The sequence below is a fragment of the Cnephaeus nilssonii genome (genome assembly GCF_951640355.1).
Source record: "Cnephaeus nilssonii genome assembly, chromosome: 4".
In the NCBI taxonomy this organism is placed as follows: Eukaryota; Metazoa; Chordata; class Mammalia; order Chiroptera; family Vespertilionidae; genus Cnephaeus; species Cnephaeus nilssonii.
In genome coordinates, this window is record NC_137075.1 from 57,461,059 (window position 1) to 57,485,538 (window position 24,480).

At 39.3% G+C, this 24,480-nt stretch overlaps 1 protein-coding gene across 6 annotated transcripts in view; it reads left to right on the forward strand.

Annotated features, from left to right (window-relative positions):
- Positions 1-24,480, forward strand: part of TCF12 (transcription factor 12) — a 374,687-nt gene that overhangs the window by 23,569 nt on the left and 326,638 nt on the right. The window lies entirely within an intron of this gene.

The following is a 24,480-nucleotide window of genomic DNA, read 5'->3' on the forward strand; positions in this document are numbered from 1 at the left end:
GAATATCAATCTGTAGTTTTCTTTTTTGGTACTGTCTTTTTCTTGATTTTGGCATCAGGATCATGCTAGCCTCATTGAATGAATTGGGAAGTGTCCCCTCACTCTTGTATTTTCTGCGAGTGTTTGTGTAGAAGTGAAGTTATGTATCCCTTACATATATAACAGAATTCACCAGTGAGGCCTTCTAGATCTAGTGTTTTCTTTATAAGGTTTTAAATTGTGAGTTCAATTTCTTTAGTTGATTTAAGGCTATACAGATATTTTTTGTATTCTTGAATTAGTTTTTGTAATTTGTGTCTTTTAAGGAATTTTTTTCAATTCATTTGCTATTCCATTTATTGGCCTAAAATTATTCATAATATTCCATTATTCTTTAATTTTTGCATAGGATATGTAATCATGTTTTACCTTTCCCTCTTAATATTGGTAATTGTGCCTTTTCTCTGTTTTTCTTAACCAGTCTTAAATAGAGAGTTTATATTTATCCATATATTTTCCATTTTCATCATTCTTCATTGCTTTATGTATATCCAAGTTTCTATCTCATCTCATTTTCCTTTTGCCTGAAGACTTTTCTTTAAATTTTTATAGTGTAGGACTGTAGACAGTGAATTCTTTTTATTTTTGCTGGTCTGAAAATGTATTATTTTGCCTTTATTCTTGAAGGATATTTTTGCTGGAAATGGACTTTTAGATTGATTTTTTCTTTTCAAAGTTGAAGATTTCTATTTTTTTTTACTTTCATTGTTTTTCAAGGTAAGTCTTCAGTAGTTCTTATCTTTGTTCCTTTCTGTGTAATATGGTGTTTTGTCTATGGCTGCTTTTAAAGTTTCCTTGTGTTTTAGTAATTTGATTATGAGATTCGTATGTGTATGTGTGTGTTTCATATGTATGTTTATAGTGTTTTATCAAATTTGGAAACATTTTGACCATTATATTGTCACATGTTTTTCCTTTAAGATTCTAGTTACACAAATGTTAGCTCTCTTGATATTATCCCATGGGTTGTTGTGATTCAATTAATTATTTTCAGTCAAATTTCTTTTTACAGTTCAGTTTTAATAGTTTGTATTATTGTATCTTCAAGCTACTGATTTTTTCTTTTATATTATCTTGTCTGTTGTTCATCCTATCCAGTAAGTGTTTTATTTTGAATATTGTATTTTATTTCTAAAGGTCTCTTTTGGGTCTTGCATATCTTTCCTCATGGTGATCCTGTTTTTCTTTAAATCATTGAGCAATTTGTAATAGTTGCTTTTAAGTCTTTTTTTGCTAAAATCACCTTTTTATTCTAGGCCTGCTTCTATTGACAGATTTTTTTTTTTTCTGGTATGAGGCATGTTTTCCTGCTTCTGCACATGTCTGGTAAATGTTGAGTAGATTCTAACATTATTGAGTGATTGGATTTTGTTGTCTTCTTTTAAAGAATGCAGGACTTTGTTATGATAGGAAATTAAATTACTAGATATCAACTCAATCCTTTCAGTCTTGTTTGTATTTTTTTTTTTTTGTATATTTGTTTTTGTATATTTGTTTTTGTAGAGTGGGACTAGAGTAACTTTTATGATAAGAATAATTTAGCCTGTTACTAAGGTGTAACCCTTCTGAGGCCTTTACTGAATGTCTCAAGTTTTCAATGTTTATGCACTACTATGACTCCTTCCAACTTAAAACATCTCCCAGTCCTGTCTGAGCTCTGGAAGTTGTTGAACCTATAACTTCTTGGTAATTTTCTGGCTGCATTTGTGGCGTTTTATCATATGCTTGAGTAAGATACTCAAGGGGACCCCATGCAGATTTTTTGAGATCTGCATAGCTTCCTCTCTGGATCTCTGCCCCACAAATTCCAGAACTCTAATCTCTGCCCCTCAACTCAGTGATACTGCTCTGTTCTGCTTGAGATCCCTTTCCTGCACAAAGAACTGCAAATTGCTTCCAATGTTGATGGTAGAGTTCACATAAGTTTCCCTTTTCTCAGGGATCAGAGTCTTATATTGTTTATTTTCCAACTTTATAATTGTTTGCAGTGGGAAGTTAAGTTCAGTTCCAGTTCCTATATCATGGCTGAAATCATAAGTGCCCTCCTTTTTAGAAAGGTAAATAGAAAATGTGTAATAGGGAGAGTGGAGGCAAGGTTCTTGAATGAGGGCAGTATTCTTGAAGCCAGGACAACCACTTAAGTCTCGTCAGATGTTACACTGCATTGTGAGTGATGGCCCTGAAGGTGTGTGATACACAGCTTAAATGACAGCTTGGTGTGGAGCAGAGCTGGGTGAAGATATAAGTGAGAGTATGCAGATGTGGAATTGATAGAACCTCATCTTAATTGAGTTACTAGTGTGAGGTAGCGTTGGATTTTTTCAAGATGATGTCAAAGTTTTTATTTCGCATGATTTATTTATCACTGTGGAGGTGAATAAGCCCTATTTATAAGGATTTTATGAGACATAAATGAGATCATGCATGTGATAATGTTTTCTAAATAACAAAGTAATATACAATTTGAAGTACTGTTTATTGCTAAAATCTATCCTCTGGGTCTCTACAGAGAAGCCTGAATAATGTTGCTCTGGTGTCATAGTGACCTGAAAAACTTACTGTATCTCCAAAACTTCAGAATTCATCTCCAGGGAGAAGGTTTATTCCTCTCTTTAAGAATTTAGTCAGTATTTGAGTTTCTTAGCCTCAGGGCAATCTGTATAAGATAGGTCTTTAAGTAAAATCCCTTGATTCCAGAAGAGACTATTAAGACAAACTGAAATAAATACCAGTGGAGCAGTAAATACCAGTGAAGTAGTAAATACCAATGACATTTTGTGTAAGTTGAGGAAGATAAAACATTGTTCTCACTGGTGGAATCACCTCAGAATGAAGCTGAAGAGTAAAGTTTATGACAGAATCAGCCCAGAGGTCATAGGCAAAAGTGTAGAATAGTGACAATAGTCTTTATAAGGCTTTTGTAGAATATGGACATGTTCTATTATTATAAGCATTACCACCCTGCTCACTCTCTTATATATTACTAGTAGCCCGTTTGCACGAAGATTCGTGCAATAGACCTTCATTCACCTGGCTTCCTGCACCAGTTTTCTGCCAGCACCAGGGACCCAGGCCTTGGCTGTGGCCACCGCCTTCTCCCTTCTTTCAGGGTCGGGGCTTGGCCCTGGTCGGTGGCCTTGGGCTCAGCGGCACCCAACATCCCTGCTAAGGATTGAAGGAGCCAACCCCCAGTGGTTTCCTGTGATCCGTGCAGGCTCCCCGCTGGTGCCCAAGGCCGGGAAAGCCTGGGGCGGCTTTCCCGGCCTTGGGCTCGGCCACACCCCAACGTCCCTGCAATGGTTTCCTGGTGGGCGTGGTCGGTGGGCGTGGCTTGGTTGGTGGGTGTGGCTTGGGCGTAGCGAAGGTGCGGTCAATTTGCATATTTGTCTATTATAAGGTAAGATACTTGCACTCATCTTTCTGTATCAGAGGGAAGAGAATGTTTTACACTTTTCCATGGTAAGGACACAAAAATTTTACTCTTTCCCCCAGATAATCATAATCTATAAGAAATGGACAACAAGGCCCCAATACAGATTACCTTTAAGTTAACTGATTTTTTTCTGCTTGATTTCTCCCAGATTTTGTTGGTGACTATGTGTGAGAGAAAATGTCTAATTTCATGACTTTCAGAAAAGGTCATTTCACAGTACCCTGAAAAGGCAAAAAAGTTGTTACATTTTAAATTCTTGATTTTACTTTTATTCCTTACATTGAATGTCTATGTTTTTAAGTATTTAGTTTTCATCAGAATTTTGATTTGAGTTTTTGATATATCTTCTATGTCACTAAACTTTTTGAACATATGGGATAGTTTATAAAAACTGATTTAATATCCAGGTCTGTTGATTCTTATATCTGTGTCAATTCTAATTAAATTTAAGTTGATTGATTTTTTTTTCTTTCTTCTCTTTGATTTGTACTTTTCTGCTCCTCTCTATGCCTAGTAATTTTTTATTAGATTCTAGACATTGTGAATTTTTCCTTTCTGGGTGCTATTTATTTTTGTATTACTAAAAATATTCTTGAGCCCTAGCCAGTTTGTCTCAGTGGATGAGCATCAGCTTGAGGACTGAAGGGTTCCGGGTTTGATTCTGGTCAAGGGCAGGTATCTCCATTGCAGGCTTGATCCCTGCCAGGGTTCATGCGGTGGGAACCAATTGATGTGTCTCTCTCTCTGTCTCTCCCCCTCCCTTCCTCTCTCTAAAAATCAGTGGAAAGATATCCTCAGGTGAGGATTAGCAACAACAAAAAAGATTTTTGAGCTTTGTTTTGGGAAGTAATTAAGTTACTTTGCAACAGCTTTATTTCTTCTGGACATTCACTTGCTATAGAAATTAAAATTTACTCACTAGTAGTATATATTTCTTTTTAGTAGGATTTTATTAATAACTGCATTTGTGGAGTTTGGTGTAAGTTATTTTTGCAATATTTCTATTTTAAGTAATTTCAAAAGTCTTACAAATGTGTGGGACAAAATTTAGTTTTTCAGAAATTTGCTTTGATATTTGAGGTATTTTGATAGCAGTACCCAAAAGTACCTGTTAACCCAAAGCTATTGTATTGTGCCTTATCCTAATTCTTACAGTTTTAACTAATCTTTGAGATTAGAGAAAATCATTAGTTCAGTAAATAAATGCCTATTGTATGCTAGGCTTTATGCTAAGTGCTTTGAGGATAATAAAGATGTATTAGATATGATCAGAGTAGTTCCATGTATCTAATAGAAGAAAGAATATATATGCCATACTAATAATGGTAATCCTATCTAATAAAGAGGGAATATGGTAATTGATCCTCACGCTGTCACAAAAATGGCGGCACCCACAGCCAATAAGGAGGGAATATGCTAATTGACTGCCACACCCTCAAAGATGGTAGCGCCCAGTTCCCTCAGCCCCTCCAGGGCAGCAGGCGCATGGCAAGGCCGGGCCCGCCCTGCATGCCTGCCTCCCGAGTCCCCCAGTTCCCTCAGCCCCCCAGCTGCCCAGGGCTGGCCCGAGGCGCAGGCAAGCCTCGGATGGCGGCTGCCCAGGTGCCCAGGGCCGCCTGAGGCTCAGTTAACCAGGGCCGTCTGAGGCTTGTGCTGCCGGCAGTGGCAGCAGCAGAGGTGTGATGGGGCATCGCCTTGCCCTGATCATCGGGTCACCCTCCCACCCCTGAGGGCTCCCAGACTGTGAGAGGGGGCAGGCCGGGCTGAGGGACCCCCCCTTCAGTGCATGAATTTTCATGCACCGGGCCTCTAGTACAAATATAAACCTTTTTGAAATACCGTAGACATGCTGGAAAAATACCTATGAAAAATGTTTAATGAGTAAATGGATTCACAGGTCTGTCTTTTCTTCCTTGTATATCTAACCTTATTGTTAAAACTAGAAGCCTGATGCATGAAGATTCATGTAAGAATGGGCTTTTCTTTCCCTGGCTGCTGGCACCGCCTTTCTGCTCCGGCCCCGGAGCCGCCTCTTTCCCACTCAGTCCCCGCTTTCCCATTCTGCCCAGAGGCCCTGAGCAGCTGGGGCAGTGCAGAATGCCTACGTCCTCACCATGGCAATGACAAGCATCCCGCCCCGCCTCCAGCCGCTTGGCGCCTGTGTATGCAAATTAACCCGCCATATTTGTTGGGTTAATTTACATACTCCTGATTGGCTGGTGGCGTCGTGAAGGTGTGGTCAATTTGCATATTTCTCTTTTATTAGTGTAGATAAGTACAAGACTGTCGTTATATTTGTATAAGCAATCTCAAATTCTATAGTACAATATCTATCATAGGGTAGTCAAACACATAGTATTTTTCACATAGTAAAAATTAATAAATATTTATGGCATGAGGCCTATGAAAATTGTTCTCCAAGGGCTTTTATTAGGAATAGCTAACTTATACTTTCTGTCATTTTTAGAATGCAGGCCATTACCCATTAGTGGGTTGAGAAAATATTTTGGGGATCTCACACAGCATGATAAAGAAATGGGAAAGAACAGAAACCACGAGAATGCATCACTTGCATTTAGAGGGTTGTTTCTATAAAATGTTAGTTTGTTATATAAATATACATTTGTGTACACTAGGTGGTGATATTAAAATATATTTAACTGTAGATTGTGGTAAAAAAACCCCAAACAAACCAAGTTTGAAAGCCACAGCTTTAGTAGTTAAATTTAGCTACTTTAAAAATAATAGTATATTTTTACTATTTTGTAAATTGTGGAAATGATTGGATTTGCATATCTGCTGTGTGATGGGTTTGGTCCTTGATGCTGCTTTGCAAAATGCTAGACAATGTGATTTAATAAACTTTACTCCAGATTTTCCCGTATTGGATAAAAACTCCATTACAACTTTTTTGTTAGTAGTAGCCTTTAATCTTTCTGTCATTGACCTTTAACTCATGTTAGCTTCTTTTAAAGAAAGAAGGCAACTTTATTGGCATTGGAGACAATCATTTGTATCCATCTTAAGGAAAAGATCTCAGAAATATGAAGAGAGAGACTAGAATGTAACTATGTAAAAACAAAAACAAACAGTATCAAACAGGAGAAAATTCAATTAATGATGTGACACAGGCTTCAGTTGGAAAAGAAAAAAGAAGGTCGATAACATTATTTGAGACTATGCAGATCTTTTTCTGATTACTGTGCATTTATATAGTGGCATTTTTATTTTTATTTCCTTTTTACCTATGGTTATTTCTTAGCTTGTCAATTTTTAGCAGGACTGGCCAATTTTTGGCTTTTACTATGCTGTATAATCTTTATTCTGCTTTATAATCTAAACAACTAAAAACTGACCTCCTAGGTTTAGTGAAGTAGGTAAGCCTTGTTAAAATCAGAGGCTGTGTTGATATATGAAAGTAGGCCTAGTTTCATCTCTCCTGGTTGAGAAGAGTGCATAGGCTTGAAGTTCTTTTTTTTAAAATTTCTTTGTTGACTGTGGTATTACGTATGTGTCCTTATTCCCCCATTTGAAGTTCTTTTTCTAGCATATTTCTCTCTTTGCCTCTGGGTATAATTGTTTGCAGTCACTTGATGTGTGACTGTGAGATATATGGACTGTGTATGTCATTGCTCCTTCAGGTAACTTTGATATTTAAACTTTTTAAACACTTGTTTTCTCATGTAGTAGCAAAATTTGAGAACATACAGGGGTGGGCAAAGGTAGGTTCACAGTTGTTCATATGGAAAATAATACAATAAGTAATAAAAATAAAAGAATAAACTGTTTTGTGTGCTCACAACTATAAATTTTTGCCCACGCCTGAATCCAAATAAATGATTTGTTTATAGTAAATGTATTACATGAACTTTAAAGTCAACCAATTGTGAATTAAAGATATATTAAGTAACAAATATTTTTGGCATAAAATGGATTAAGTTTATTTGAATTTATAATTATTGATAGGGATTACTGCATTAAACTCTAATATGCCTTGATAAAGAACATTCTTTTGAATACCTTCTAGCCTGTCCTGGTGTAAAGAAAACTTTCTGTAAATGTAAAGGGGAAAAAGTGTCGTTGAGAGTAGACACTGGATTAATTGGTTAAGAAATATCTTTACCCGGGTCCGGGTGAGGCCGTGGGCCCCTGGATCCGGGTGAGCCTGGCCCCGGGTCCGGGTGAGGCCGTGGGCCCCTGGATCCGGGTGAACCTGGGTCCCGGGTCCGGGTGAGGCCGTGGGCCCCTGGATCCGGGTGAGCCTGGCCCCGGGTCCGGGTGAGGCCGTGGGTCCCTGGATCCGGGTGAGCCTGGGTCCCGGGTCCGGGTGAGGCCGTGGGTCCCTGGATCCGGGTGAGCCTGGGTCCCGGGTCCGGGTGAGGCCGTGGGCCCCTGGATCCGGGTGAGCCTGGGTCCCGGGTCCGGGTGAGGCCGTGGGCCCCTGGATCCGGGTGAGCCTGGCCCCGGGTCCGGGTGAGGCCGTGGGCCCCTGGATCCGGGTGAGCCTGGCCCCGGGTCCGGGTGAGGCCGTGGGCCCCTGGATCCGGGTGAGCCTGGGTCCCGGGTCCGGGTGAGGCCGTGGGTCCCTGGATCCGGGTGAGCCTGGGTCCCGGGTCCGGGTGAGGCCGTGGGCCCCTGGATCCGGGTGAGCCTGGGTCCCGGGTCCGGGTGAGGCCGTGGGCCCCTGGATCCGGGTGAGGCCACGCGACCCTGGGTCTGGGAGAGGCCACGCACCCCTGGGTCCGGGTGAGGCCATGCGCCCCTGGGTCTGGATGAAGCTGAATCCTGGGTCTGGGCGAGGCCGTGTGCCCCTAGATCCGGGTGAGGCTGGATCCCGGGTCCGGGTGAGGCCGTGGGCCCCTGGATCCGGGTGAAGCCGTGTCCCTGGATCCGGCCGAGACCAAACCAGAGGGAGTCGGACCTGCATTACCACCATTTGTCCACCATCCAGAGCTGAGGGGTCAGTGCCGACATGTACTCATAAGGAACTGGTGGACATGGATATTGGGTCTCAAAAGAACTGTTGGACCAGAAAGTAACTCACTACAGACTGATTCATTTGCCTGTCAGCATAACTATTATTGCTCGTCGCACATTCAATTCTTATAAGTATATCTCTAGTGACACATGATTTCGCTCATCTAGGGGAAATGATGAACAACATAGACTGATAAACAAGAACAGAACCAGAAACAAGGAGGCATCGATCGGACTATCGGGCCTCAGAGGGAGGATAGGGGAGGGTGGGGGGAGGGGGGAGAGATCAACCAAAGGTCTTGTGTGCATGCATATGAGCCTAACCAATGCTTAAGTTCAACAGAGGGTTGGGGCATCCATGGGGGGGGGTGTGGGATGGGAATGGAGGGATGAGGACAAATATGTGACACCTTAATCAATAAAGAAATTAAAAAATAAAATAAAATAAAATAAAACTTGAGGGCTGCCGAAACCAGTTTGGCTCAGTGGATAGAGCGTCGGCTTGCGGACTCAAGGGTCCCAGGTTCGATTCCGGTCAAGGGCATATACCTTGGTTGCGGGCACATCCCCAGTAGGGGGTGTGCAAGAGGCAGCTGATCGATGTTTCTAACTCTCTATCCCTCTCTCTTCCTCTCTGTAAAAAATCAATAAAATATATTTAAAAAAAAAGAAATATCTTTAAGGACATTCTCTAGCACTAGATGGAACATAATATATTATTACTTTGATGGATTCTTTGTAGTTCCTGAAACTCGTGGCTTCCTCTCATTCTTCTTTGTTTACAAATCTATCTTGTTCACTGACAGAGCTGTGTTTGCCAAGGACCAGATGTGCCTATTTCTTCACTGTGGCACTCTTGACTTTTTGCTAAATTCTATATAGAATTAGAGTGAATATAGTTAAAGGGATCAAAAGACTGTATATATACTTTAACTTTTAGGGTTGGGGTAATGATCAAGAGAGGCTTGAAAAGGCATGTCCAGAAATACAGGAGCAAAACCAGGCAGGTGTGGTATTGTGGAAGGCAATGAAGATACTGTTTCAAGGAAGAAACACTGTCTTATGAACAATTAAATGCTGCTGATAGGTCAATTAAGATGAGAATTAAAAATTGACCACTTGATTAAACAATATAAAGCTCATTGGTTACTTTGAAAGGAACAGTTGTAGTAGAGTGGAGGGTACAATAGTGTACTGCAGGGTTTTGGGAGAGTGGAAGTAAAGAATTTAGAGACTACAAGTATAGGCTCTTTACTGCTCCTGTGGGAAAGATAGAAAAGGGCTGTAGCTGTGTGGTAGTGGGGAGAGGTGCGTCAGAAGTAGATTTTTTACTTTTTAATCTTTTTAAAAATTAATAGCATGTTACAGGATCATGGGAATGAGTCAATAGAAAGAAAAATAATTGATGATACAGGAGGGAGAGTAAGAATTGCTTGAATAGGTGAAAGGAGGATGGATCAAGTCACATGAACAGGTGGAGGAAATGAGCTTGGCTAAAATCAAGTACAGCTCATAGTAGCAGGAGAGAAAATGAAGTATATAGGTTATCAGCATGATTTCTGTTTTAGAAATATAAAAATATACTGTTATATTTATTTTACTACTCTCTATATGACTTTTATTAAATTTAATAATAAACCTATGAATATCAAGGTAAAATTGATATTGAAAGATATGGAGGAGCTATGAAATATTTATGCCTGAAGTTAAGAAAACTACCAAAATCTATTAATTAAATAATTTTGCCTATCATACTAAGTCAGTATCTGTTTGTATGGTTCTGTTAATTATCAGTTGATGGACAAAATTTTAAGATAGTATTTGTAAACCAGCAAATCCTAATGTGCCTTAGTTTCCTTACATAACTAGTCTAAATAGTCATTGTCTGTTGTATCTGATTAGAACAATTAGTCACTTAATGGTGACTGACTATGAATATGGTCTAAGTTTCTTTTTAAGAGTTAGATACAGAATGGAAGGAATCTTATACTACATTTTGTCTATGTCATTTTGCAGATTAGATTTTTGTTTAATATAATGCAGACAGAACAGGGGAGTAGAATAAGAAAATTAAGATGTAGACTCAAGAACATGGGCATTTAGTACATGATAAACCTAGCATTTCGGAGCACTGGGGTAAAGATGGACTTTTAAATAAATGGTTAATCATTTGGAAAAAAAATTAATTTATACTTCACATCATATAGAAAAATAAACTGCAAATGGACCAGCATCTTATCTAATAAAAGAGTAATATGCAAATTGACCATCACTCCAACACACAAGATGGCTGTCCCCACGTGGTCAAAGATGGCTTCCCCCATGTGGACACAACATGGCCGCCACAAGATGGCCAGCAGTGGAGGGCAGTTGGGAGGGACCAGGCCTGCAAGGGAGGGCAGTTGAGGGCGATCAAGCCTGCAGGGGAGGGCGGTTAGCGGTGACCAGGCCGGCAGAGGAGGGAAGTTGGGGGTGACCGGGCCTGCAGGGAAGGGCAGTTGGGGGGACCCAGGCCTGCAGGGGAGAGCAGTTGGGGGAGACCAGGCCTGCAGGGAAGGCAGTTAGGGGTGACCAGGCCTGCAGGGGAGGTCAGTTAGGGGTGACCAGGCCTGCAGGGGAGGGCAGTTAGGGGCAAACAGGCTGGCAGGGGAGCAGTTAGGCATCAATCAGGCTGGCAGGGGAGTGATTAGGGGGTGATCAGTCTGGCAGGCAGAAGCGGTTAGGGGCAATCAGGAATGCAAGCAAGCGAGCAATTGGGAGCTAGCAGTCCTGGATTGTGAGAGGGATGTCCGATTGGCGAGGGTGCAGACTGGGCTGAGGGACACACGCCCCATGCACGAATTTCGTGCACCAGGCTTCTAGTCTTAATATAAGAATAAAACTATATGGATATGAAAAGAAAACAGGAATGAGTTCTTTTGTAATCTGGGTGTAAGGAAGGCTTTCTCTCTATGACTCAAAATCCAGATTCAACAAAAGGAAAAAGTGATAAATTTTTGAGTATATAAAAATTTAAAGTAAGACTTCTTTATATGGCAAAAAAAAAAAAAAAAACACCTAATAAAAGCAAAACAGATATATAACTGGGAGGATATATTTGCATTACATATCACAGGTAAAGGACTAATATCCCTAATATATAAAGAACCTTTAAAAATAGAGGGCAAAAAGAAAAGACCAGATATAAAGAGACCCATTGGAAAAATAGGCTGAAGACATGGGCAGACAATTCTCACAAAAAGCTATAAAAATTTCTCTTAAACATATGAACAGATATTTACTCTTATAAGAGAAATCCAAGTTAAGACTTGCACTGGGATGCCAATTTTCACCTATGAGATTGGCAGAAATTGAGAAATACAATAAAATACCCTGTTAGCTGTGAGGAAAGAGGTATTTTAATACTTCTTTGATGGTAGATAATGTAAACTGGTATTTTGATATGACTGTATCCCAGGTTGACACTAAACATCTCAAGAAGTGCCTTTCTTCCAGAGCAAGAGGGCAAGGGAAGAGAAGAGTTTGTTATTTAAGGCACTTTGGGACATATATCTTACCACTTCACCTGGTCCTTTCTCTTCTTCCCACAAATCCCTGGGGTTAAAAAAGTGGGATTTCTCACCCCTTTTCTTTCTATATTTATCTTAATTAAAACTCCACGGTTTCTCCCACCAAGACTGTCTATTGAGGTGCTCAAGGAAGGCAAGTTAAGGAACACAAACAGTCCTTCCCAAGACAATAGCAGAACTTTGACATAAGAAATCATGTCTTTGATTGCAGGAAAGGGAATATTCATTAATTCTGTCTTGTTATATTCCGTTAGAAGCAAGTCATAGTCTCTTTCAAGGTAAATGGATTCATTAGGCATGTGAGTGCAAAAGTCAGGTGATTGGAAAGGCCAACATTATTTTAATAAATAAAATTATCCTTATTAACTGTGGTTTTTATATGGCATGTATTCTACATAAGTGCGAAGAGACATCTTTTGGGGAGGAATTTAATCTGGACTATATAAAACAGAATATGTACTTAATATAAATACACACTATCGTGTGCTGTAATGCTTCCACATTAACTCACAACTGTTACATTCTACACTCCTAAGTATATGCATTGCTGATTAATTTTTAGATCAATGATAGCACAAGGAAAGTTAACTAATCTGATTCAGCAATGGCCTGATTACACGTGATTTTATTCAGAGTTGTTTTGTTTGTTCTAGTTATTAGAACTAGAATAGGTGACTTAATAAGTCAAGTTAAAAAGTGAGTTATCCTGCCCGAGCTAGTGTGGTTCAGTGGTTGGAGTGCCGGCCCTTGGACTGAATAGTTTTTGAGTTTGATTCCTGGTCAAGGGTATATGTGAGATGCAACCAATCTATGTTTCTCCCTCCCTTCCTCCCTCCCTCCCATCTCTCCCTCCCTCCCTCTCTTCCTCTATCTCTTCCACTCTCTTTAAAAATCAATGGATCTGTAGAGGCTGAGCTTATTTACAGAAAGTAAGGTTAAGGAATTGGATGAATATGGGAAGGACCTCGAGACTGTCAAACCTCAGAGGGAAGGCAGGGAGGTTGGAGTGGGGGGAAGGGGAGAGATCAACCAGAGGACTTGTATGCATGCATATAAGCATAACCAATGGACACAGACACTAGGGGGTTGAGGGCACGAGCGGGGGTGGAGGTGGGGGGGGGACAACGGGGGGATAAGGACATATGTGATACTTTAATAAAGAAAAAAATCGTTATTAATTTAATGAGTGAATGAATGCATTAATAATAGGCATTGTTTTGGTACTTCTGATCAGAGGTTAGAAAAATGGTCAAGTGTTCTGGTATGGTGGAATAAAGATAAATTATCATTTGGCAGAATAAGTAGTAATATAGAAATGTTCTTATTTTTGCTTTTCTTAATGTTTATTTAGAGCATATGAAATCTTTCACATTCAGTGTTTGAATCTGTTATTACCAGGTAAATCCATGCCATGCTTTTGTAGCATTTAAAAAAAATATCTACAACTGAGAAATTTTAAACATAAATTCCTTCTCCTTACTGAAAACAAGTCTGCTCTAAGAACTAGATAATGGGCCTCTTTGAAGCAATACATTTTCCTTTTTAAATATTTGTAATACTTGTGTCTTTGTTTATCATCATGCAAAGAAGTTTCAACAATGAATTGCAGTATTTGAGAGAAAGATATGAATTAAAAATAAAGAGATTACATGACATAAAAAAAATAAAAATCAATGGGAAAAATAACCTGGGGTGAGGATTAACAACAACAAAAGTGAGTTAATCCTGCTGGCCAGAATGTAAAATGATACAAGCTGCTTTGGGAAACAATGTGATGGTTCCTCAGAAGGGTAATCATAGAGTTACCATAAGTCCTAGCAGTTCCACTCCTAAGTATACACCCAAGAGAGTTGAAAACATGTCCATTCAAAAACTAGTATAAAAGTGTTTATAGGAGCATTATTCATAATAGCCAGAAAGTAAAAAGCTAAAGATCCAACCAATGAGTGCATAAAATGTTACATATCCATACAGTGAAGTATTATTGGGCCATAAAAAAAGAAACAAAATACTGATATATGTTACAACATGGATGAACCTTGAAAGCATGCTAAGTGAAAGAAGCCGGTCACAAAACAACACATATTGTATGATTCCACTTATATGAAATATGCAGAATAGGCAAATCTATAATGATAAAAAGTAGATTTGTGGTTAGGATAGAAGGGGGCAGATGGGGAGTGGCTGTTAATGGATATGGGTTTCTTGGGGATGGTATATAATGAAAATGTTCTAAAGTTGATGGTGGTGATTTGATGGTTGCAACACTGTGAATATACTAAAACTATTGAATTGTCCCCTTTCAGTATGTGAATCGTGTGGTATGTGTATTATATCTCAATGAATTTATTATAAGAAGAAGTGAGTTATCCATCCTTAGGGATTAATTAATAAGTTTCCCCCCATCACTAAAATGTCTGACTCATTACTATACCTTGATGATGAGAATGTAAATTAGTACAACTCTTTTGGAAGGGACTTATGCAGTATAAAACAAAACTGCATATGCATTTATTTTTTGACCTAGCAGTTCTACTTCTGAAAATTTACCCCGAAGAGTCACCTCTAGCAATACAAGAATGCATATAGACAAGACTGTTCATTGCAGCATTGTTTGTAATTGCAGAATGTTAGAAACAACTTAAATGTCAATATAGAGGAGAGTGAGTAAATAAACTATGGTATATTCCCACAGTGCAGATATGTAAAAGAATGAGGAAACCTCTGTGAATCGATATAGAGTGATTTCTAGGATATTTTTGGTTAAAAACCACAAGCAAAATGCAAAAGAGCATCTACACTCTACTGCCTTATGTAAGAAAGAAGACAACATAAGAAAATATATATATCTGCAATAAAATATAGGAAGGATAAATCAGTAACCACAGACACAGTGAGTAGGAACAGGGTGGAATGAATGAGGGATTGGAATGGTATTAAAGGAGTGGAGGAGGCTGTGACATTATTGAGTATACCTTTTTTCATGGTTCTGATTTTGGAACTATGATAATGTTTCACATTTAAAAAATCTGTGAAGTTAGAGGAGAAAGTATGAAAATGGACTAAAATAGAGACAAACGAACTCAATCGATTTCAAATAAATAACATAATTACATGTGGGTTGGGGGGACAAACTAACACAAATAACTTTTTTGAACACAGTTGTGGACTATATGGCCTCAGGTTTGAAGATAATAATAACTCAAAAAATATTGAACTCTGCCTTGTAGGCTTTCCTTCTTTATGCAGAGGTATGGGTTTACAAATCCAAAACTACTGTACTTTGTAAACCAGGATCGAGCAAATAGGCAAATAAAGATTATATGGGTAATGGGAGCCAGATTTCTTACTGTTGGAGGAGGGAGTTTTAAATATAAAAAGGGGGAAGGCTAGAAGGAAGAAATCCTGTAATGTTCAATTGGAATTTGAAGTGTCAATATAAATTCTTTCTTCCTTTTTTCTTTCCTTCCTTCCTTCTTTCCTTCCTTCCATCCATCCATCTGCCCATCCATTCATCAGTCAATTCATCTATAGAAATGATTATAGCCCTAACCAGTTTGGCTCAGTGGATAGAGCATCGGCCTTTGGACTGAAAGGTCCCAGGTTCGATTCTGGTCAAGGGCATGTACCTTGGTTTTGGGCAAATCCCCAGTAGTGTGTGCAGGAGGCAGCTGATTGATGTTTCTCTCTCATCGATGTTTCTAACGCTCTATCCCTCTCCCTTCCTCTCTGTAAAAAATTAATAAAATATTAAAAAAAGAAATGATTATAGATGAGATATGTGTGAATGTTTGTATATGTTATTTATTTCATATTCTTCTATATTAGCCCCTTGCATGGATTTGCTTCCTAGATGATTTTTAGTCAATAAGTTTGTCATTGACTAAACTTGCTGGGTAAGATTTTACCAAAAAATTTATTTAGATGCTATCTTTGTTTTTATAGTTAGATCATTTACAGAATATATTTGTTAAATACATTTGCTTTGAAATATATTTGGCTTAATTTTGTGAACGTCCCCCCAGATTTTCTTTTTAAAAAACATTTTCAATGCTGATAAAATATTTGACCTCCTACAGCAAAAATTTTTAGCTTATTCGTTTTTTATATATTTTATTGATTTTTTACAGAGAGGAAGGGAGAGGGATAGAGAGTTAGAAACATCGATGAGAGAGAAACATAGATCAGCTGCCTCCTGCACACCTCCTGCTGGGGTTGTGCCTGCAACCCAGGTACATGCCCTTAACTGGAATCGAACCTGGGACCTTTCAGTCCGCAGGCCAACGCTCCATCCACTGAGCCAAACCACTCAGGGCTTTAGCTTATTTGAAATGGGAAATAACATGTATATAGCTATCTTTGTGATTAATGGATTTAATTCAAATTCATTTAGACATTTGGATTTATGTACCAGCATCTAGCTCATGGCCACGATCTAATATTCATCAGGCTATAGTAACAGGTCATTAAAAATATTAGTAATCAAAGTGCTTTTATCTATAGTTGACAAAAATGCAGTCTAAAGCAAGAATTAAAGCTGTATTAAAGTCATTGAATTTGCTACTAAATAGTACATTTAAAATACATAATTATCTATATATATAAAACCCTAATATGCAAATAGACTGAATGGCAGAACAAGCGATCAACCAATCGCTATGACATGTGCTGACCACCAGGGGGCGTGCGCGGAACATGGTGGGCATCAGCAGCAGGCAGCAGAGCCCGGGACATGGCAGGTGTCGGCCATGGCGGGATGGTGGAGCAGGTGAGCAGGGGCGTCAGACAGCTGGTTGCTGTCATTGGGGTGAGCCCCTGGTAGTTACTGAAAATTCTTTGCTCCCACATGCCGCGCTCCTGCCTGGTGCCCGCACCCTCTGCTGGCGCCAGAGCCGCCGCTTGCACACACTGCTGGTGCCCAGTGCCAGTCCCAATCACTCGGCACCATTGCTGCTGGCCCCGATCACCCTGGAGGGCTTCTTCACCTACCCCTGCTCCTGAGGGGTGATTGGGGCAGCAGCCGCTGCTCGCACCTGCTGATGGCGCCGGTCCCCCTCGCACCTGCTGCTGGCGCCAGTCCCAATTGCTCCGCGCCATCAGTGCGTGTGAGCGGGGCCAGCACTGTCAGCACGTGGGAGTGGTGGCGGCGGGAGCGGGGCTGCCTGCAGACAGGGGACTGGGGACCGCAGTGGGAGGGGCCGGGTGTGGGTACAGATCATGGGCTGAGACCCGCCCTTGTGCCCACTGCAGCTTCATGGCTCACAGTTCCTTTCAAGGTACACGAATTCGTGTACTGGGCCCCTAGTATAATAATAATTATACTTCTGTACTTTGTAAATAATTATACTCCTTTGAGAAAGAAAATATCTGTGGATTGTGGGTATTTTAATGATTGTCAATTATGGAATAATTGAATTTTCTTTTGGTGATTTCAAATGATTATAATGTCATCCTAAAAAATATTGAATTACCTAATAAACATAGTCTGCCTATCTCTATACCTGTGTGAATATGTTAAAAAATAAAATATGCTAGTAGCCAAAGTCTACTTTTTTGATTATACTATGTAATAAAAGCCTAATATATTGTGTCCAGTTGTCCAGTTGGCCGTTCAACCAAAGCATAATATGCTAATGATATGCTAAGGCCTCTCAACTCTAGCTATGACGTGCACTGACCACCAAGGGGCAGACAGTCAACTGGTTGACCAGTCGCTATGACATGCACTGACCACAAGAGGGCAGACTCTTCGACCAGTAGGTTAGCTTTCTGCTGGGGTCTGGCCGATAGGGATTGAGTGAGAAGGGCTGGGCATATCCTGGAGCCCTCTTGCGGTCCCTCCCTGGCTGGCCAACCTCCCACATCCCTCCCCAGTCCCGATTGTGCACTGGTGGGGTCCCTCAGCCTGGCCTGCGCCCTCTCTCAATCTGGGACCTCTCGGGGGATGTCAGAGAGCCGGTTTCGGCCCAACAGTGGAATGACGGGTCGCTATGACACGCACTGACCACCAGGGGGCAGATGCTCACTGCAGGAGCTGCCCCCTGGTGGTCAGCTCAGCCAGAAGCCGGGCTCATGGCTGGCAAGCACAAAGGTGGTGGCAGGAGCCTCTTCTGCCTCCGCGGCTCTTGGTACTCCCCTTTGTGGGCTGAGTGGAAAGTCTTGGTGTAGTTAAAAGTCCTGATTGCTGTTGGTACACTGGGAGGAATTGACCTCCGGTCCAATTGGTTGTGAGGGCCTGCTGTGTCTATAACGGAAGAATTGCTGTGCTGGAGACACAGTAGGGCTTTGGTGCTCACTGAGTCTGCCTCTTGAATGTGTCCCTTATGAGAGTGGTTGAAATCTGGTGTTGTCCACACTGACAGAAAAGTCATTCTCACTCTCCGACCGATGGCCGAGAGTCCCATAGGCGTCTGGGTCCCCTGCGTGTCCCCAGAAACTGGAGTTCAGAGTGGTTGGGATTGTTGGTATCACTGGTGGGAATTGATCTCCAAGCCAGTTGGCTGTGAGGATCAGCAGTGTCTCCGCCGGGAGAGCTTCTGTGCTCAGCTTGGATGGGGCGGAGTCTCAGGGTGGCGCAGACAAGCTTTGGTTTCCCGTCTGCTCCGCCTAAGAGGGGCCATTTCTCCGTGCCCATATTAATGGCTGCGCACCTCTGAGACAAGGCAGCTTTCGAGCCTCTCCCGCTGCCTAACAGACCAGTTTCTCCCCAGCTGGGGCTGGATTTCAGTGCAGACCGGAGGTTTTGTTTTTCTCCCGAACTAGAAATCCAGTCACTGGGAGGGCTGTGCTCAGCTTGGATGGGGCGGAGTCTCAGAATGGCGCAGACAAACTTGGTTTCCGTCCACGCTGCCCTAAGAGGGCCGGTTTCTCCGTGCCCTAATCAATGGCTGCACGCCTCTGAGAGAAGGCAACTTTTTAGCCTTGCCCGCTGCCAAACAGACCAGTTTTTCCCTGACCGCAGCTGGATTTCAATGCAATCGGGAGGTTTTGTTTTTCTCCCAAACGAGAAAGCTAGCCACGCAGCGTCTGCTGCCCTCCCTCTCCGCGCGCTGCGAGCAAGCCTGCCGTGTATTCAGCCGCCCGCCCTTTCCGCGCTCACGGATCTCCGCACCTCCACAGCTCCTGAGGCTCAGCGTCCCCCTCTCTTTTTTTTCTCTAGTTGTAGGTTTTACCCTCTGCCAGCTTTCCGGTGGTTCCGGACGGTGTGCGCTCTGTTTTCCAGTTGTAGTTTCAAAATTGTTGTGGTAGGCAACAGTTAGGTGTTTACCTTATGCCACCATCTTGGTTTCTCTCTCATTTGACTTTAAAAAAATGGCTGGTAGAGGATGCTAATGAACCAATCATTATTTTTAAAAGTTGAAAATGGAAGAAAAGAATTGAGCATTTCTCCTGCTTTTCCTGTAAGAATTGTACCATGGGCAACTAAATAATAGACAAGGGGAAGCTTATTTTTATAGAACTATTCTAGCTAACAAATGGGGAAGGATTATAAAATTAAAATATCATTGTATAAGCCTTGATATATTAATGAATGGAACCATTGAACATCATGGATATTAATATTATCAAGGAAAGACATCTGGAAAGTTTGTCTCCTGATAGAAGACAAAATATTCCTCATGAAGTAGTCTTGTCTCTCCCTGAAAAAAAGAATTGAACCTCAATCTGATCAAGCATCTAAATTCATCATTTAAAATATAGAAAATACAGAAGAGGAAAATGTTAACTAATAGGAAGGAGTTATAGTTAGAAAAGTTCAAACTGTGGGAAACTCTATAGATCAAACCCCTGCCCCCCAAAAGGACATATTTTAAATTCATTAAAATTAAATAAAATTCAAAATGCAGATCCTTTCTTTGCACTAGCTGAATTTCAAGTTCTCAACAGCCATACGTGGCTAGTGGCTGTCATATTGGACATTGCAGATACAGAACATTTCCATCATTGCAGAAGTTCTTTTGGGATAGGTATATTAGTTTCCTAGGGCTTCCATCCATAACAAATTACTACAGAGTGGCTTCCAAAAACAGAAATTTATTCTCTGACAGTTCTGTAGGCCAGAAGTTCAAAATCAATGTGTTGCCAGGGCCACACTCCCTGTGAAGGCTCTAGGGGTGTATCCTTCTTTGCCTCTTACTGAGCTGCTAGTGGTACCATGATATTTCTTGGTTTGTGGCAACATACCTCCTAGCTCTGTCTTCATCTTCACATAGCATTTCCTCCCTTCCTTCTTATAAGGACAATAGTCAGTAGATTTAGGGCCACTCTAAATCCAGGGTGATCTTATTTGAGTTCCTTAATTACCTCTTCAAAAACCCTGTTTACAAATAATTTTACATTTATAGGTACTGGGTGTTAGGACATAGGAGTACTTTTTGGGGGAGGTACAGTTTTAACTTACTCAAAATTGAAGGGTACTAAAATTTAAAGGGGATTTAAGAGACTGATATATTAAGCAGTAGCAATGTCAGGACTTTATTTGAATCTGATACAAACAAACAGATTATAAAATTAAAATTATGAGACAATTGTACATTTGAACACTGGGTATTTATTTCAAACAAATTTTGTTAACTTTTACTTGTGATGATGGTGTTGTAATTATGTTTCAAGAAAGAGCCTTAAAAAAAAAGAAAGCCTTTATCTTTTAGAGGTATAGCAGTTGAGATGAAATGACATATTGGAGTTTCATTCAGATGAAATGACATATTGGAGGTTCATTAAAATAATACTTGAATGAGGAAGTGGGTAGAGATGAAGAACCTGGCCTGCAAGCTACACAGCTTGCAGCCTTTTTTGTAAATAAAGTTTTATTGGAACACAGCCACACCCTTATGGCTTATGGCTGCTTTTGCAATATAGAGGCAGAATTGAGTAATTGGAACAGAGACCCATGGGCCTACAAATCCTGAAATGTTTACTCTGTGGTATTTTTACTGAAAAAACTTGTTGATCTCTATAGAGGTGAAACAAGGTAGACTATGAAATGATCATTGCTAAAGCTGTCTTTTTTAGGTTTATGCTTTAAATTTTCTATAATATATTAAATTTTCAGAAAAATAATAGTTGACTGTCTTATTTCAGGGTAAGAAAGAAGTAAGCCTAAAAATGGAAAATATAAAAATATTTTACTCTATAAAAAATGCTGTTATCTATATTATTTCTTACATGTCTGAATTATATTTGGTAAGATAACACTTGTTAAATCTGGGTGGTGGACATATGAGTCTTACCTTATTTTGTATTTATATGCTAAAATATTTTTAATTTACAAAAGCCAAATTGTTATAAATATAAGTTGAAATGTGTAAGGGCAAACTACACAATTGGGAAAGTATTTGCAATATATAACAGCGGATTTGAGAACCTTAATATATTGCAGCCTCTATATATCATCAGGAAAAAAATTTCTGTGTTAGAAATGGAAAAATTAGAAAAGGACATATGCTGTTTTCCAAAGAAAGGCAACTGACTAAGATGCACATGAGGAAAATGGTTTTTTTAAAAGAGAGGGAAAAAAAAAGAGACTATAATCAGAAAATGGCTAATTAAAAAAATTAAGAGGAAAGCTATATATATATACATATACACACACACATATATATACACACACATTGTAAAAAATACACACAAACAGACACACACACATGAGAGAGAGAGAGAAAGAGAGAGAGAGAGAGAGAGCGAGAGAGAGAGAGAGAGAGAGACAAGTTTGTAGCTTTGTTTTGTGTGTGTGCATTTTGGTCAGTTGTTTTGAATATAATATTTTTGAGTAAGCTGAAGTTTATAAAATTCAGTAAATGGAAAAATGATAATCTATTTTTGATAATTGAGTTTATTGGTTAACTGTTAGAAATTTCTTATGTACACTAATTGTTGAGATACTTCTCTAGAGGTTTTTAAACTATAGGACACATCAGAATCACCTAGAGGGCTTGTTAAAACAAACTAATCCCATCCCCAGAGTTTTTGATCCAGTGGGTTTGGAATGGCGCAGAAGATTTGCATTTTTAACAAGTTCCTTTATGAGTTGATGCTGCCCGTTGAGGGAACATACTTCAATAAACTGCTGCTCTACTATTTAAAAAAAAAAAAAAAAGGAAAGAAAAGGTATATGTATGTATAGCAACTAAGACCTATCTTTGATGCACAAGGAAGTTATTCTCATTTTGGTTTATGATCAGTTAAATATATATGAAAAGTTATTCATATTATAGAGAATCATTTGGAACTTTAAGCCTTGTGTTTTAATACTTGAACAGCTTTGATTCATAGGAGGTGATTTCATTGATTTAGGCCTAGCTTTTTCTGAAGAGAACTGCACTCGAGTATATTTAGTAGCAGTGTTATTTAGATAGATGAGAATGAACTTCAGAGTAAGTGGAAATAGTGGAAAGAACAAGTGATGTAAAGAAAAAGTATGACTCTGCTAAAATTAGATTAAGTGGGCTAACCAAAATAATACGTTTTAGGGAAACATTTGGTAAAATTATTTTAAAAAGCAAGGGAATATTAAAGTTAATTCAGTATTGTTACCTCTCAGGAGAGAGTATTTATGTTCCATTATTTGCCTGTATCTTACATATATGATATAAATATTCTTTTCTTTTTAGTATTCAGTATGACTACTTAAATACTAAAACAAAGTACTCTAATTGCTTCATAGAAAAACAACAACTTACGAAGAATATAGCTCCCTTAGGCTTTTTAGTTGGGCCTGCTGAATACCCTAGACTAGTATATCTGATAGAATTTTTGTAATGATAAAAATTATTTTCTTTTTAATCTGTGCTGTCAAATATAGATAATACGCACTGGTAATGTGGTTAGTGCAACAAAGGAACTGAATTTTTTATTTAATTATTTAAAATTTATATTTAAATAGGCACATGTGGCTAGTGTCTACCGTATTAGACAGAACAAATCTAGACAGTTTAGAACATGGGTTATCCCTTGAGTTATTAATCTATTAATTAATTCTTCTATAAAATATGCACTGTTTGGTTGGCTGACATTTTGCTTAGGTCACTGATTTTTGACTGATACCTTATGTGCTTTGACTCCTACTTCTGCTTCTTATGTTCAGTGGTAGCGGTTTGTTTTACAAGCACACCTCCTTTTGTGCTTTACTTTATTGCATTTAACAAATGTTGCATTTTTTACAAATTGAAGGCAAGACCTGAACTCAAGGTATACCTGTGACTTTCTTGTGCCTTAAATTCTCAAAATTGAGTTTTCAGAATCAGAAGCTACTGGACTAAAGTTTATTGAGAGCATAGTAATATTTTACTCATAATAGTACTTGAAATGTTTTTTGTATGTCAGAGTTTTATTACTTTGATTTTCTATTGATTTAATTTAAATATCTCCTCATTGACTTTTCTGAGTCTCCAAACAAAATTTTTTTATTTAATTTAGTTTATACTTTAAGTCAGTCAGTATTATTTGCTTATGTGAACTATGCATTCCTGAGAAATGGGGAATGATAGAGAAAATAGATTCTGACGTATGATGTGAGCATATTTGGAAGTGTTTTTAGGAAGCAGAATGTGCCTGACAAAAACACATTGGTTAGTCCTAGAGAAGTGAGAGTAAGGAAGTGTATGGCTGGAAAGTAACCAATCCAAAGTGTTCATGTATTTCTACTTTTTTTGTCACTTGATGGTAAAGGAGATTGTGCATCAAAGTTCTTAGCTATCTAAGTGTTGTGAATTCTTTTTGATTTGCAAAATATGTATTTGGAAAAGGACTTCTACCTGTGATATACAAAGAACTTATACAAAAAAAGACAGCACTCGTTTATTTTTATTTATTTATTTATTTTAAAAGAGGGGTAAAGAATCTAGAACAAGGATGGGAAATGTTTGGTCCGAGAGCTGTGTATAATGCCTGCAATATCATTTGGTTTGGCCCTGCCAAGGCATTAGGGGTGAGTTAATTAAATGTTTTACCAAATATAGCAGGCTAATTCTTTTAAAGGAGGGACATTTATCTTTTTAGCAAATATATATTTTTATTGATTTCATAGAGGAAGGGAGAGGGAGAGAGAGAGAAACATTAATGATAAAAGAGAATCATCAATTAGCTGCCTCCTATACACCCTACATTGGGGATCGAGCATGCAACCTGGGCATGTACCCTGACCAGGAATTGAACCATGACCTCTTGGTTCATAGGTCGATGCTCAATCACTGAGCCATGCTGGCCAGGCTAGCAGTCTAATTTTGAAGTTGATAATTTTGTATGGCCTGCGAATGATGCTATAAATATCCAAATGGCCCTTGGCAGAAAAAAGATTCCCCACCCCTGATCTAGACATTTGATCAAAGATACATGAAAGGCCCACAACACTTGTGAACATATTCAGTGTCATTAACATTCTTATCAGGGAAAGGGACATTAAAAACACTATGAGATACACTGCACACTGATTAGAATAGCTAAATTAAAGCATAACCAATA